Source organism: Haliotis rubra, unplaced genomic scaffold (assembly GCF_003918875.1).
Source record: "Haliotis rubra isolate DU_JTF1 unplaced genomic scaffold, ASM391887v1 Scf1027, whole genome shotgun sequence".
Lineage (NCBI taxonomy): Eukaryota > Metazoa > Mollusca > Gastropoda > Lepetellida > Haliotidae > Haliotis > Haliotis rubra.
The window spans coordinates 205377-223881 of record NW_025764923.1 but is presented as its reverse complement, the minus strand read 5'-3'; the positions used below and the strand labels follow the sequence as shown (position 1 = coordinate 223881).

Genomic DNA, 18505 nt, shown 5'->3' with positions numbered 1-18505 from the left:
ACGCACGTACGCACACAACAAAGGCACATACACACAGATTAAGTGCACTTTTCTCAGTGTTGTAATTGCCACAATACATGCATGCTCGCGCGCGCACACACACACACACACACACACACAAATATATATAAAACACACACACACCGGCACACAAGCACACAGAGTAACAGAGTCACTCAGACAGACACACACGCACAAACACAGGCATGCACACACGAACATAATCTTAAACACGAAATGGTCACATTTATTACCACATAATCATATTTTGTGTGTTGTGCTGTAAATACCTACCTGTTGAGTGGCAGGTGCTATAGCTACCTAGCGCGGGGCCCTTTTCGCGAACACCTGGTGTCTTCCCAGAATTACATTTGTACATTCCATGATTTCTACAGCTATTTTCCTCCTGACATCAAATGGAATAAGTTTCTAATGATAGTTAAGACTGCTGGTATTCCTTTGTGCTGAAGATTTATATTAGTTAAACACTTCACCCACGTCATTCCGCTGCTCGCCCTCGTGATATTACTGCACAATGACAAATATTGATCCTTTTCATCGGCTTTGATGTAAACCATCGGTTTGGTGGATATTTGAAATCAACGTTGACTTATGTTTCAATCATATCATTTTAATGTCACTGCTTTCCTTAATTGTTATTAAGCTCATGATATATACACGTGAAACCATGTTGAAATTCGAAACACATCAGTTTAAATGTTGAAGTTCGTTGTGTTTTCAATATTTTATACCATTATCTGTATATTTTTCTATCAACTGCTTACTCGTTCATGGTTGTCTTTGAATAATTTCTTTCTCAGATCCATTAATAATCAAACGCAAATTGGCTTCCAATACTTCATCCCTGTTCCCACGTACAGATATAGCAGTGGTCTTAATGTCTTAACACACATCTAAACACTGAAACATAACCCATAGTGACAACTTTATTTATGAACAAAAGTTATCTGTTTCGTCCTTGGTGCGCTACATTATTGCCTGCAGTTTCATGATTTTGGTTTATTTAGGTTCACGTTATATCCTAATGGCAATCTGACTGTCTCAGAAACCGACTGGAGTCAACAGGAGTGAGTCAGTCAGTCAGTGAGTCAGTCGGTCAGTCAGTAAGAACCTATAGCCACGATGGCAATGTTTCAGCTATATATATATCGTGACTAAAGCAAGTTAAAGATCCATGATAAATACAGTTAAAGTATATAACCCTGGGTACGAAGGACAGTAAAATAACGAGATTATCACAGATAATTTAAAACTATCATTTAACTTTGAAATTAAACCACTGTACTGTATGAAATAAAACTCCCTGCACTTTAAGTGAGTGAGTTTAGTTTTACGCAATATCACGACGGGGGACACCAGAAATGGGCTTCACACATTGTACCCATGTGGGGGATCGAACCCAGGCCTTCGGCGTGACGAACAAACGCTTTAACCACTAGGCTACCCCCACAGCCCGAGCAAACTTTGGAAACATCAATTCAATTGTTTCATGTGTGCTATACTGAACCTCCATAACTGAACCTAATATCATCTACATGTATTTCCTGTTTAATGTCGTAAGAGTCACCCTATAGAAACATGATGATACCTTACCTACTCAACGTGAATATTTGATAAATACCAAGGTTTAAACGTACAAATACCAAGACATACACAGAGAAACAGATGTATGATATTTGACTAGAATGTATTGTGTCTTGGCAAGTGGTTTGACGAGTTGTTCATGTCGGTAGGTTTTGTATTTCTCCTTCTGTCAATTAATACTTCATATGTCTTAATAATACGTCTTATATACTGACAATAATTATTATTTATGCAAACACAAGAGTCTGACGTTTAAACATATCAATCACCATCACACATCAGCAGCTCTAGGGATGATCAGCTGGGAACTGTAAGTGGCATTGTGTATGTACAGCGATGTGCTCGGTCCTTGTGCTGACGTGGTACTGGCTCGGGGCTCAGGTTATGGGACACGTGGCTACAGGACTAAAGTGGCTACAGGAAACGTAGTTTCGGGACACGTGGATGCAGGTGTGTTCCTCACCAAGGTTGTCCCTTCCTCCCTCATGTGTCACACTTTGTGTCTGTACACCTCCAGGTGCGTCTCCACCAACTGGGAAACTGCCACCAGAAGATGTCACCTGAGTGACCAAGGAACCTCTGATGGACGAGATCTGTTTTCCAACTTTCAGGTATTGTTTGGTACATGTGAAAACAATTTGGGGAGAATTTAATTAGTAATGGTCTCACCAACAATGATAAGAGAGTTTTGTGACAATGTACACTTTTCACCAGCGAAACGCATAAGCCATTTTCAAAAGAATTTATTGCGTTAGTTTAATAGCAATTATTTCATGTAATTTCAATGGTACACGTCTATGGACAAAAAGTTCACCAACACAACAGCAGCCTCTATTGTTGTGTTTCTGTTTACTTGAGTCCACAAGATGACGACAAAGTCAGTACTTTGTTTGGCCATCATTAGCAGCAATTACTGCTCGGCACAGACTGGATAAGTCGGTCCATAATCGGAAACATGCGTTTCAATATTTCCTAGCTACGACTGTAAGATTATACTCTGACATTCCTGTAGGTGATGAACAATACAACCCATTTTATCCTACCTCAAATGTCGTTTTCCGATTGGCTGATCACTACAAAACTGACTTGGTTTCCTGAAACCTGGAAACCATCCGTATAGTGGGTAACTGGGGAATCCAGTTGGTTTCCATTCACTGAAACTGAGTAACTGAGTTTCCAACTAAATTCCATTTTGGATTCTTTGATTTTTGCATTTCTGTAAATGGAAGCCAACAAGAAACTAAGGTTATAGGTTTCTTGTTGGTTTCCATTCCTGGAATTTGCAATTGAAGTTTCATTAAATGGAAACCAACATAAAACCAGAATATGTAGTTTCATGTTGGTTTCCTGTGCACTGTTTGGAACTAAGTAACTTCAAATTTGCAAGTATTTGCCATGTAGTTGACCATCCTGGCACCCAGTTGGTATCCATTCATTGAAACTTCGTAACCTAGTGTCCTCATAGAATCCATAATAGATACTGTAAACTTATAGTTCCGGTAATGGAAACCAACAAGAAACTATGGTCTTGTGTCTACTGTTGGTTTCCATTCCTGAAACTTAGTTTCAAAGATTAACTACTTTCATATCATATTACATTATCAGTAATTGCGTAGAATAATTATGAGGTCTTAAAATTCAAAATGAATATGCCTGGGGAAGGAATAGCAGATTTGCATTTGAAAGAGTACGTAATTTGAAAGATTGCTTAGATGAACAAGAGGAAAGGTTACCCCACATATTTGTTGACGCATCATTCGGTGGATAAAAGCATAATTTTATAATGTGTCTTCAAACTGATGATACAAAAAAAAAAAGAAGACACATTTCATTTCTTCGCATTTTTTTTTTATTCACTATCAACTCATACATGTGATAGGCAGAGAAATGAAGCAGTATCATGTTTCCGCAGCCATACACACAAACTTCACAATAATCATACTAAACATACAAATGGTGGGATAACGGAACAACAACTATAAAATGGCCTTTGTCCAGCGCCGGGCACACTTCTCAGGGTTTTTGCTTTTTTTTTTGCTTGTTTTATTTTTTTTTATTTTGTAGTAGCACCACTCTTTCAAAATTTCTATTTTTCTATCCCCCCCCTCATTTCTTAATAAGTGTACTACCCCGTCGCCGAAATATCTTAGTTGTGCGTGCGACGTTAAATAAAGCAAATAACTACTACTGCCAGGCACACTTAGTCTGGATTGGGATAAATGAGGCAGGTCCAGGTTTCAGTTGTCTGCTTTGCCAAACTGAGGATGAGGCACATTCTTTATCTAAAATTAAAAAATAAAACAATGATAAATATATACAAGAATAACACTTTGAAAGATGAATTGACTCAGCATTTAAAAAGGTACATTGGTCAAACTTTATATTTACATGTTTTTGTTGAACCAAGATGTTGAGTGTGTGGAAAGAACTGATATTGTGGGACACCAAATCACTATACTGTTATAAGTTTGATATATATGACACATGAAGTGTTTCACGTGTGTACGACAATAACTGTGAAGTCTGACAAGCTTAGATGAACAATCATCAATTATCAAATTTTATCATTCATTACAATCTTAATTGTTATTAAATACCAATTATTTATCGTCATTTCATATCATGGGGAATTTTGAAAATCTAAATTCTACGATGAGTAACAATTTTCACTGTAGTAATGTAAATCTTAAACGTCAAAAAGTGAAATTTGAGGGAAAAATCGGTTTAATTATGTTTGCTTTAGAATGTGAAAGAGTATAAGCATTTAGGAAGTTTAGTATAATGTCATTCAAACAATTGTCAATCCGGTACATACATTACGGATGTCTGAATAACTAGAATATCAGGGAATTAAAGGTCCACTGATGCAGAGCGATTGTTGTTTCGATCCAACGTGTTAATGGGTGAGCAGTGTGTCTGTTCTCTCGACCGTGACAGACAGCGGGACTGGGCATCTGACCACCTCGGCAGACTTGTCATTCCAGCCCTCGCGACGGGGAAACCCCCTTTCTGTTATCTGAAAGCTGATTGGTTCGTTACACCCTTATCTACCCAGACCACAAACATGGACGACAGTCAACATGGCTAGTTTACAGGACATCGTATGCAACTGCAAAAACACGTGTACCCGTGTATCGAAGAGAGGATCGTGTCCGTGTCGTGCCGCCGGGAAACCGTGCACGAGTTTGTGTTCTTGTGGATGGATGGTGCCATGCATCAACAAGCCAGAATGCAAGCCTCCGAAGCCGAAGATGATCGACGTGGACTTGAGTGATTTCGCCGATCGCGAAGTCCTCAGCATGGCACGAGACGTATGTTATATGTTGTTACTTGCATATATTTTAATATTTATATATATATTTGTCTTCACTAAATGATTACGCAAGATTATGCACACACAAATTTGATCTTCGTATAATCTCACCAAAACGTAAAGCATCATGTCAGTTGAAGATTAGAAATTCGTGGACCACAATGACAAAATAGTATTTGAATTATCTTTTTTGTTTTTTACTATAAAAATAGTTCACGTGCAGGTAATGTTTTTGCAATGAATATTCATTCTCATTTCATCTTTGCTAATTAGTAATATTAAGGTATATTTAATTATTAGCTTTTATCTCAACAAAAAAATGTGAACAGTGGTGAAGGAGCGCCCTTTTGTGTTGCACTTATCAGGATAAGCTAAGAAATTCTAATTCACACATGTTCACAGAATGACAGCACAGATAAGGAGCCAAAGGCCCATCAACACACCATCAGGCAGTCAAGGTATGTTTTTTTAGCATTGTTTGCATATGAAATATTGTTTGTCTAAAAGATTTGTGTTAAAATGGATTCTGGAACTCTTGTTTTGTTTTTGCTTGACTCTAATTCTATATCTCTATGTTCAGGAATTTGCTGCTTCATTAGATGTCACGGAACTGCGGACTATTGTGACAGAACTGCTGTTTCGGGATCAGGGTGCGTTTGAAGACTATCGTCTGGGATACAGGCCATGTGACGATCCCCCAAAGCAGCCACAGCCTGACGACCTACCAAGATGGTGCAGGTGTGGCAACTGTAGGCCCATGCCATCAGCGCAAGAGGACAGTGCTGGCAGACTGGCTCGTCCCAGTGTGTAGAGGATGGGCCAAGCTTTTACATTGTAATTTCACCTGCAGTGCTTGATATCGCCATGGCACACTACAACGATCAAGATCAAGAATGGAACAATACAGCTTACAGACACCAAGCCTACAGACAATTTACGTTACAAAGGTTTGGACCTTTAGGTCATGGAAACAGACGTGTAGTTCCTACATGTGTGGTTATGGCTATATGTAGGAGGTTTCAAGATCCAAGAGGTATCTACATAGGCTACAAAGCAATGTAAATATATCATTTTGTATATTTTGTATGTTTAGTATGTATTTTGTATGTTTTGTATATATTTTGTATGTTTTGTATGTATTTTTTTATGTTTTGAATATATATTGTATGTTTTGTATATATTTTGTCACCAGTACAGCATGCAGGACAGTCAACATCCATCAGAGGAACATCGGGAAGATCCGACGCTACCTTGACACCGATGCGACAAAACTACTAGTCCATTGCTACGTAACATCAAGGCTGGACTACTGCAACTCGCTACTGTTTGGAGTCGGAAATATCTTGCGTCTGCAGAAAGTGCAAAATAGATCGGCAAGAGTGATCTCCAGGACCAAACCAAAGGACCACATCACACCTGTCCTCAATCAGCTTCACTGGCTACCTGTCGAACAAAGGATAAAGTTTAAGACACTGGTTCTGACATATGGAGCAGTGAATGATCCAGATTCCCCCGTATATCTAAAAGACCCGATAAGTCCTTACACACCTGCACGGAGTCTACGGTCGGAGAACAATGGCCAACTCATTGTCCCAAAATACAGGACAAAACAAGCCAGCCACGCCTTTTCTGTCTTTGCCCCAATGCTCTGGAACACTATTCCACTGAAAAAACGATGTGCAGAAATAATTGACGCTTTCCGCAGACAACTGAAAACCTATCTCTACTCTGGAAGCCTATTCTAGTTAGGCTTTGTGATGCGCCATTGAACAGCTTTGAGTTGGATACCAGGCGCCATATAAATCCATTATTATTATTATTATTATGTGTTCAGGGTCGTACCATGGATGGACCTCGGAGTCAAAGCCACAGACATGGCGGAGACGGTAGTAAAAGCAACGAGCCATGCCATCATGTCGTTTAAGATATGATGTTTGTGCCAAGGAAAGGCATCCACTGACAAGGTGTTGGACAGTCTCAATGAATTCATTGCAAAGTCGACATTTCATATTGATATTTTCTTTAAGAATCACATTTAGGCGATTACGAGTGGGAAGTGACTGGTCCTGAGCAGCAAAAAGGAAGCTATTATTATATTGTATGTTTTGTTTATAGTTTGTAGGTATATATTGTATGTTTTGTATATATATTTATTGTCGTGTCTTTTATGAATTGAATCTTAATGAATATTAATATTATGAAAGTTGAAACCAATTGGTTGTAACCAGCTCACAATATCTAACCAGACCATACACACACAAAGAACACAAAGTGGAGCTGTTGTCTGACTGATTGGCAAATAACAGAATGTGACACATCTGTGTGTATTCATGTCGCACATAACTCTACAGGTCATAAATCTACATACCTCAAGATCAATTACAAACAAAGTGAATACCAGGTCATAAATCTAGGCGCACCTGTGTGTAATTCATTAGGTAAGTTACATACATCACATCTACATTTATGGGTGAACTGTCACAACATGTATGTGACGATGATAAATACACAAGAGTTGAGCAATTACTGACAAAGTGAATCTAAGGTCATAAATCTAGACACACCTGTGTGTAATTCATTAGGTATGTTACATATATCACATTTATGGGTGAACTGTCACAACATGTATGTGACGATAATAAATACACAAGAATACAGTTATATCGGTAATGATATATATATATATCTTTAAAGTGTACATTCCACAATAGGACTCAACACATAGGAAATAACAAATGGTTGCTGGGATTTAGAGCCAATATGGACAATCGTTATCATAATAACAAAAAGTAAGGTAGATGGTCCAAGGCAATAGTTTAAATATCTATCTGGGCGTGGAACTGAATGCAGTCTAAACTCTTTCACTTCTTGAATCGCTTCAGACAGTGATTTACAAGTTCTGCCATTGGGGGACAGGGTCTCTTTGCAATTGTTGACGATATACGCCTGGGATCGACATCGGCCATTGGTGTCTTCCTTTTCAGGCCTCCAGTCTGCTCATTTTTTCTTTGCTGGAAGGCCAGCATCTGTAGGTGCCATCTGTATGAGTAGTTCTTCTCGGCAGTCCTTGGTCTCCAACGCTGGGTTCTTTTACTGTACACACCTGAGGATCCACAATGTAATAATAATAAAAGTAAGGTAATATGTTAGCAACATTGGTCAATGTCTAATACACTTCATGGCAAAATCTTGGTACCCTCTATTTCTGTAACAGGGAGAAAAGAAATTCCCCTGCCATATATGAATATATAAGTAAGTTTGTATGATAAGTAGTCTCTCTTAGTAGCATGCTTACATTGTTTCACCGTCACTGGTTCTCTGGTCTGGTCGATGGAGATGGTGGTTATGATCAATTGCAATGATTAAATTTTAAAACAAACAGCCACATTATCCCTTTTACCTGATAACGAGGAAGCTTGGAGACGTATAAAAACAGTCGTACTTATATATAAACATATCCGTTTTGTTATTGTAACTCTTGTGTAACGAAAATATCAAATAAATTCATTTCTATTCCATCATCCTAACCAAGAAGTAATATTTTTTAAATCTACAAACCGAATGTAACACACGTGACAATATAAATAAACATTGTAGCAACGTCTACGTACCAGATGTTCCGGGAGTGTCAACATGACCACAAACTGGAGTGCTGAAATCATGTCCAGGCGTGAAATGAAGCGGCGGTGTTCCCGATGTTGATATTGACCAAGTTGCTTCATGATGATCTGTAACCTTTGTTTGAACACTGAATAAATACCATAACGTATAAACACAATAAGCATACGTCGGGACTATATGCGATCAGGTATGGAAAGGAATCTACTTTGTTTACAATTTACTACACGGTAAAATCATAACGCAATCAAGCTACAGGAAACAGCAAATAACAAGTTGTACATCTTTTATTTATTTAACACAATAAGGAACCCAGCACGATGCATTATTCGGTCGCTTGTCCATGTTATCTGAATCAAGAAAATGGCAATGAGAGTTACTCTAGAAGCTTTGGAGGCTCGGTTTCGTGAAAACTTGAAATCAGGAGCAGTCGTCGATGGCGGATTGAGAAACGGAACATTCCACGACCTTGGCAGGTACAGTGTAAATTTCTTGAATTAAGCAATAGCTAATGTTATTCGTAACGTTTAATGTACATATTAAGTAGCTAGGACACTAAATGTGAAATTAAAATTTTAGACTCGATAAGCAATTGCGTGTCGAAATGTTGACAAGAGATATGGCTTCCTTTACCCCGTACTCGGTCAACTCAAGAGCTCGATTGTGATTTGGATCAGGTCACATACGACTAAATGGTTCATTATCGTCATGTATGAAATATTATCTTTGCAAGAACAATATGAACCACACATATATCCAACATTGTCACGATTCAAGATAACTTCCAAACGTATTTAGAAGTATTCTAATATTATTGCAAGAAATCCAATGATTGGAAGTTCTATTTTAAAGTTTGTTATTGCTTTTGATATTTGTATTTATTCTTCTATTTTTCTGCCTTGTTGTTATCAAGAGTACAATACCCTCATCTTCTACATTTCCAGCATTCCATTGGGGCAGTGTTCGAAAAACTGAAGATGACTAACTGATCTTGACCTGCAACAGGTATGTGTAATCCAAACCCTTCAGTAAATGATGTACATAAAATTATCCAAATACTGTAAATCCTATGAATCAGAAAAATACATACAAATTACACAACCACTATTTTTGTAACTTCCAACTGAAAATATTTTCCACTTATACACATCTCCTTTCAGAAGCAGCTTGGCGGTTTTGGACGAACAAGAGGGTTCGTTCACCTAGAAGACAAAGAAGTGGAAAAGCAGAGGCCTTTGTCCGCAAAGAACAACAAAAGATTCAGATGTGTAAGTAAATTCTAATCGTTCTCAATTCTAATCTTACACAGGTAAAAATGTTAAGGAAAACTTCATTTGAATTAAAATCCAGTTAATGTAATTTCTTGAAATGTACACTGACATTTCAAAGAACTTTCAAATAAACACTGTTCAATGCGTGCAATGTATAAATAGAAATATGCAGCTTAAAGAGTTTTAAATAGTACAATAGCGCCAATGAACATTATGTTTTCAACTCAGTTGGTTTTGGTCTGGACATATTTCACCTTAATTAACAATTTATTTACAACACCCCGATAGTTAGTAGCTGCAAACACATTGTCAATAGCAGTATGAGATATTAGTTATGGAGGTCCGCCTATGACCCCATTCAAGTTCTTGTCTGCCAGAATTACCCCACATTATTTAACAAAAACTTTTAAAAAATCTTTTCACATTTTTTTCAAAATAATGGATAATTCGTAGTTCTATACATATGATATCAAAGCATAATGTATGTAACATTCAGAAAATGAGTTATAGCTTTCACATGAGAATTTCTCGGAAAAATAGGCAATGACAGTCTGTGTTTAGTGTGCATGTCAATGTTTTCTATAAGTCACAACTATTATTTTAGTGAAAGAAAATCTTCTTTGTCAGTCATCAAATGTCCAACCCAAGCTAAGGAAATATGTCCTTCTCTCGCTTGTCTCTCTACTCTTACAAATTTCAATAAGTTCTTCTGCGATTGAAACTTTTGCCCCTTTTCAGGTCAAAGGATCAGTGTTGATTTATTTAACTTTGTGGTTATTGGACAGTGGTTTCGGTTTATTTTTCCTCATGCTTTTAAAAGGAACATTTGACAGTTTTCCTTTCTCTAACTAGCGATATTGTTGACGAATGCTTGTTTGTACTGATTGTTTATTGTTTTTTACTTTCAGAAGCTGGAAAGATGGAAGAAAGTCCTGACAACGATTGACTGGCCGGAGAAGAAGAAGCAGAAAGTTCTTCCTCTCTTGGGGAAAGAGTTAACATTTCTCAAATTGGAAAACCAAATAATATGGATTCATCTACATTGATGAGTTTAAGAAAACATACCATACTCACTACTATTTATTCCCTTATTGCTTTTAATTATTTATGCATTTTGAAAATTCAGTTTTTATTAATGTGAACATTCCAAATATCATTTGTTTATCAGCAAATTGTTGAATATAAATAAACCCATGATGACTTTGTGTTCTATTCTGTTTTTTGTCATCCTGACGGTTTTACCATTGTGGAGTTGTATAAAATACCTGATTTGGTATGTGTGTTGCATGAAACACAACCTCTTTTCTGAAGGAGCGGGTAAGGGGCCGGTACAACAGATTCAGTTTCATGGAAACCAGGTTATAAGCTGGGAACTAGGTTGGAAACAATAATAAACTAAGCACCAGCAGGTGCCTCCATGGACGAGTGGGTAAAGTCCCGACATGGATACCATCCTTATACTAGTGCAAAACGTAGTTTCAGTTTTAATGGAAACTAGGTTATAACTTGGAAACTAGGTTGAATCCTACAACAAACTAAAAGATGGAAACCAGGTTGAAACATACAACAAACTAAAACATGGAAACCAGGTTGAAACCTACAATGAACTAAAACATGGAAACCAGGTTGAAACCTACAATAAACGAAAACATTGAAACCAGCTGGATCCTGCTTGGAGGAGTGGGTACTGAATCGCACTGGAAACCAACCGGAAATGGTGCAAAATTCAGTTTCAGTTTTCATGGAAACCACAATGAAATTATAGGAAACTACATGGAAACCAACTGGAAATGGTGGTTTCCATGTCGTTTCTTCTTAGTTTCAGTGTTCCGGAAAACAACTTATTTTTGTAGTCCATGTAACTTGGTACTTCGTGTTAGTAGTGTTTTTGTTGTTTTCGGTATTGGCTAATTGCCTATCTCTGGTACTCTGATATTGTAGTCCGATACCTGTGCTTCAAACAGTTCAACATTTACATTGAAGTGTTCGGTAAGATAAATACGTTGTTCACTGGTCCCTCGGGGCGCCTAGGTTAATGTACACTCTGTGTTTGTTTATGTTCCCTGATCCCGAAGGGATGTCCCCCACGTGACCAGTGAACAACGTATAATATGTAACAGTTACATGTTTCAATTCACAGTCCCTAGAGAGAATTTGTCAAGATCACTTGTGTGAAAAGCATGAAATTTGTCTACCAGTCGAAGCAGGATCGGGCTTTCTTTGTCTACCACACACAACACCAAACTCCGCTATCACAAACGAATATTCTTCTGCTTCATTGCTTGCCGCATTTCCTGACAATGTTCAAAACGAAGAACCCTCCAAGAAAACAACGTCTCCTGCTGCATCGTTTACCGATATTCCATCAACTACTGCAACTACTGAAACTACAACACCAAGACCGTCCACGTCTAAAGTTGCAACGTTCACTGCCATTTCCTCAACCGAGGCTGATGAAACAAAAGCTCAGGTACATTCAACATCTGAAGATGCAACCCTCGCCACAAATCCTGCATCTATTGCAAGTGATGCAACTGAATCTCTCACACAGTCCACACCTGGAGATGCAACCCTCGCCGCAAATCCTGCATCTATTGCAAGTGATGCAACTGAATCTCTCACACAGTCCACACCTGGAGATGCAACCCTCGCCGCAAATCCTGCATCTATTGCAAGTGATGCAACTGAATCTCTCACACAGTCCACACCTGGAGATGCAACCCTCGCCGCAAATCCTGCATCTATTGCAAGTGATGCAACTGAATCTCTCACACAGTCCACACCTGGAGATGCAACCCTCGCCGCAAATCCTGCATCTATTGCAAGTGATGCAACTGAATCTCTCACACAGTCCACACCTGGGGATGCACCGCTCAACGCAAATCCTGCATCTATCGACAGTGAAGCTCAAGTCCAGACCACATCTGAAGTTGCAATTGTTAAATTCCATTCTGCACTAACAGGAACGGTCAAAACTGAGACAACAACTGAAGTTTCAAAGCTTAACCTAATTCCTGTGACTCCTTTCACTGTCAAAACTGAAACATCTTCCACGACCAAATCTGCAACCTGCAAGGACACGGAGGGATGGGGAAGCACGATCAATGACCCCCTATCAAATACAGGTATTACTTCTGTCTCTTATCTAAACATAACAGCCCCTGGTTACAATTGATCTTCATCAACCCATGCTTGTCGTAGGAGACGACTAAGGGGATCGGGTGGTCTGGCTCGCTGACATGTCATCGTATCCTAGCTGCTTGATCTATGATCACGAGGTTGATGACCGGATTGTCTGGTCCAGACTCGAATATTTACAGACCTCCGTCATATAACAACAAACACCTATAATTTAAACACGTGCATTAGAACTAACCAGTAAACCGATTCATTATTTGATATTTACGTTGCCGTTTATTCGTCTAAGAGTATTTCATCTTTAACAATACCAAAAAGATGGAAGTCTACCATGGTAGTGAAACACGACAGGTGGTCGCTGTCTAAACCTAATCAGTCTAGGAACAGCTAAGAAATGCACTTTAGCAGGACACATTCGGTCACCCCACGCTGGGTGGTTGGTTGTTGTTTAACGCCGCACTCAGTAATATTCCAGCTATGCGGCGGCGGTCTGTAAGTAAGTCTGGAAAAGACAATCCGGTGATCAACAGCATGCATGGACCCTAGCTGGATTTACACCATCCCTTCACGTGTTTGTGATTATTTCAAATTTAGTTTGAAAGATTTATGCTACTATCAAATCATGGAAGAAAAAAATATTCTTTGAAGGATCCCAGATACAATACCGACGGTGAAACTTATTTGTTAATAATAATCATGAACGTGTCACAGGTTCGTCTGGTTTTTGTTGCATAGGTGATGGTGTGGGCTACACGTATATTGGGTGCTATAGAGATGGGAGGGACCGACTGCTTCCTCACTGCTACATGCATTATGGTGATGCCATGACAACTGAAACCTGCATGCGGCATTGCCATGGCAACCACTACGTCTACTTTGGCACTGAGGTAAGCGTCGGTTCTTAAGCTGGCCTTGGTGCACAATAGTCGCTTACAGTGAAATCATTTAAAGAAAGAATATATTAGCTTTTAATATACTCTAAACAACATTGGGCATTGTAAATGTTAGGATCGGTCGTTAAGAAACATTAGCTTTTGAAAACTGACTGCCTCACAACACCCAAACCACTGAACATGGACCATATTTCTCCATGCACGCCGTCATATAGTATGCCTTACTTCAACAGAATTACCTCAACCTTCAGTGTGTTGATTCTTATCATCGACCAATATTGTTGTTTGTTTGTTGTTTAACGCCGCACTCTGCAATATTCCAACTACATTTCAACATATAAAGCACCTGTTTCCACACACTTGTCCATGCTCAAAGGGCTAACACGTCACTGCCCCGGATAACCCAGGATGCCTGTTAGGCGCTAAAAGGTTATAGTCACATGACTTTATCCAAACGGGTACCCATTTTCTGCCGGGTGAACAGAGGCAGATTTAAAATCACTCGCCTAAGGTAAGACCACATGTATCACATGTGCTTCGTCGCGGGGCAGGACTGTGGTTCTAAACACTTCTAACTCTCAGGAGTTAAAATGCCAAACACGGTCACCCATACAAGAACTCACAGCGCCCAACGTTGTTTAACTTCAATTTATTTGTGACCTGAGCTCTATGCACAGGGCCACACGCCACAACAGTTAGCATCCAAATTGGGTAGATCGATGTTCATGCCGTTGATCACTGGATTGTCTGGTCCAGATCCGATTATTTACAGACCGCCGCCATCTCACTAACTCACTCACTCACTCACTCACTCACCATGATGTGCAACTCCGGCGTGTCAGCACGTGTCAACGGAAGGGAATATTTGGGTGAGACTGTAATGGTACTGCGCCACTGCATACACAACCACCGAGTGATGGCCTAGTGGTTCGCCACGCCGAAAACCCGGGTTCGACTCCCCACATGAGTACAATGTATGCAACCTATTTCTGGTGTCCCCTGCCGTGGTATTGCTGCAATATTGGTAAAACCGGCGTAAAACTAAACTCACCCACTCACTCACATCCCTCCACACATATGGGCAACAATGTTTACACAGCATATTGCCCAATGAACATATATTTTTCACTTTACGTGCAGGCAGGAACTGAATGCTGGTGTGGTGACGAGGTCGCGGGTCAAGAGGAGTCACATGGCTGTAACAGACGCTGCTCGGGTAGTTGGACAACGATCTGTGGGGGATCCTGGCGGCTGTCTGTCTACAGAATCAACTAAGAGTACTTTGAAACCGAGGGACAGCACCAGCCTAAACACCAACGCACATGGCACCAACGGTGGCCAGAATCGGAGCCCTTGACCAGTAGTGGAGTCACTAGTTTCATACATATCCTGTATGTATGTATGTATGTATGTATGTATGTATGTATGTATGTATGTATGTATGTATGTATGTATGTATGTATGTATGTATGTATGTATGTGTATGTATGTATGTATGTATGTATGTATGTATGTATGTATGTATGTATGTATGTATGTATGTATGTATGTATTACATTTTACTGTCAAATTTTGTTTCCATTTGTGAACATTTACAATACATTTAAGTTCTGTTGCATTACTCACTAAATGGAACCCGTGAAGATCCGGGTTAGAATCAGTAACCAACGCTTGTGGTGACGGGATCGGGTGGCCAGGCTCCTGACACATCGCATCATCGTATCCCAGTTGCGTAGATCGATGTTCATGTGTTGATCACTGAATTGTTTAGTCCAGACTCGAATATTTCCAGACCGCCGCCATATAGCTGGAATATTGCTTAGTGCGGCTTTATACATCAACCAACCAACTTGTGAAGCATCCTGCTGTGGACCCAATATGAGTCCTAGAAACAATACATCGATGTCATGGTTTGTCATTGAATGACATACATAAACCAGGTAATAACCACACTGAATGACATACACAAACCAGGTAATAACAACAATGATTGACGTACATAAAACAGGTAATAACCACACTGAATGAGATACACAAACCAGATAATCACCACACTGAATGACATACACACACCAGGTAATAACCACACTGAATCATATACACAAAGCAGGTAATAACCACACTGAATGACATACACAAACCAGGTAATAACCACTATGAATGACATACACAAACCAGGTAATAACCACACTGAATCATATACACAAAGCAGGTAATAACCACACTGAATGACATACACAAACCAGGTAATAACCACACTGAATGACATACACAAACCAGGTAATAACCACACTGAATGACATACACAAACCAGGTAATAACCACACTGAATTACATACACAAACCAGGTAATAACCACACTGAATGACATACACAAACCAGGTAATAACCACACTGAATGACATACACAAACCAGGTAATAACTACACTGAATGACATACACAAACCAGGTAATAACCACACTGAATGACATACACAAACCAGGTAATAACCACTATGAATGACATACACAAACCAGATAATAACCACACTGAATCATATACACAAACCAGGTAATAACCACACTGAATGACATACACAAACCAGGTAATAACCACACTGAATGATATACACAAACCAGGTAATAACCACACTGAATGACATACACAAACCAGGTAATAACCACACTGAATTACATACACAAACCAGGTAATAACCACACTGAATGACATACACAAACCAGGTAATAACCACACTGAATGACATACACAAACCAGGTAATAACCACACTGAATGACATACACAAACCAGGTAATAACCAAACTGAATGACATACACAAACCAGGTAATAACCACACTGAATTACATACACAAACCAGGTGATAACCACACTGAATGACATACACAAACCAGGTAATAACTACACTGAATGACATACACAAACCAGGTAATAACCAAACTGAATGACATACACAAACCAGGTAATAACCACACTGAATTACATACACAAACCAGGTAATAACCACACTGAATGACATACACAAACCAGGTAATAACTACACTGAATGACATACACACACCAGGTAATTACCACACCGATTGACACACACAAACCAGGTAATAACCACACTGAATTACATACACACACCAGGTAATTACTACACTGAATTACATACACACCAGGTATTTACTACACTGAATTACATACACAAACCAGGTAATTACTACACTGAATTACATACACACACCAGGTAATTACTACACTGAATGACATACACAAACCAGGTAATAACCACACTGAATTACATACGCAAACCAGGTAATTACCACACTGAATTACATACACAAAGCAGGTAATAACCACACTGAATGACATACACAAACCAGGTAATAACCAAACTGAATGACATACACAAACCAGGTAATAACCACACTGAATTACATACACAAACCAGGTAATAACCACACTGAATTACATACACAAACCAGGTAATAACCACACTGAATGAAATACACAAACCAGGTAATAACTACACTGAATGACATACACACACCAGGTAATTACCACACCGATTGACATACACAAACCAGGTAATAACCACACTGAATTACATACACACACCAGGTAATTACTACACTGAATTACATACACACCAGGTATTTACTACACTGATTGACATACACAAACCAGGTAATAACCACACTGAATTACATACACACACCAGGTAATTACTACACTGAATTACATACACACCAGGTATTTACTACACTGACTGACATACACAAACCAGGTAATAACCACACTGAATTACATACACACACCAGGTAATTACTACACTGAATGACATACACAAACCAGGTAATTACCACACTGAATGACAAATACAAACCAGGTAATAACCACACTGAATGACATACACAAACCAGGTAATAACCACACCGAATGACATACACAAACCAGGTAATTACCACACTGAATGACATACACAAACCAGGTAATAACTACACTGAATTACATACACAAAGCAGGCAATAACCATACTGAATGACATACACAAACCAGGTAATTACCACACTGAATTACATACACAAACCAGGTAATTATCACACTGAATGACATACACAAACCAGGTAATTACCACACTGAATGACAAATACAAACCAGGTAATAACCACACTGAATGACATACACAAACCAGGTAATAACCACACCGAATGACATACACAAACCAGGTAATTACCACACTGAATGACATACACAAACCAGGTAATTACCACACTGAATGACATACACAAACCAGGTAATTACCACACTGAATGACAAACACAAACCAGGTAATTACCACACTGAATGACATACACAAACCATGTCATGCTTTTGAGCAATTTGATTTGTCTGATTATCTACAGAACCGTTATATTATGTTTATTTGACGGAACGTTTGGACAATTTTCTGTATTACGTCATATTACATCCTTCAAATGTATCCTATAGAATGTTTTATAAGTAACCTGGCAAGCCTTTTACGGAAGAGAACTTTTTGCCCAATAAAAAGCGGAAGAGAGAAGTGCTATAGTATTGTATAGTGCTTGTAATATGTAATTCGGGAATGTGGATGTTATCAGGGGGTGGGTGGGTGGAGTATGAATTGTTTTGGAGGTGTTTTGTTTTGTTTGTTTTTCATGTG

At 38.9% G+C, this 18505-nt stretch overlaps 1 protein-coding gene across 1 annotated transcript in view; it reads left to right on the top strand.

The window, feature by feature from the left end:
* LOC124271551 overlaps positions 1–18505 on the top strand; it is a 41082-nt gene that overhangs the window by 8146 nt on the left and 14431 nt on the right. The gene's annotated exons all lie outside the window — the stretch shown is intronic.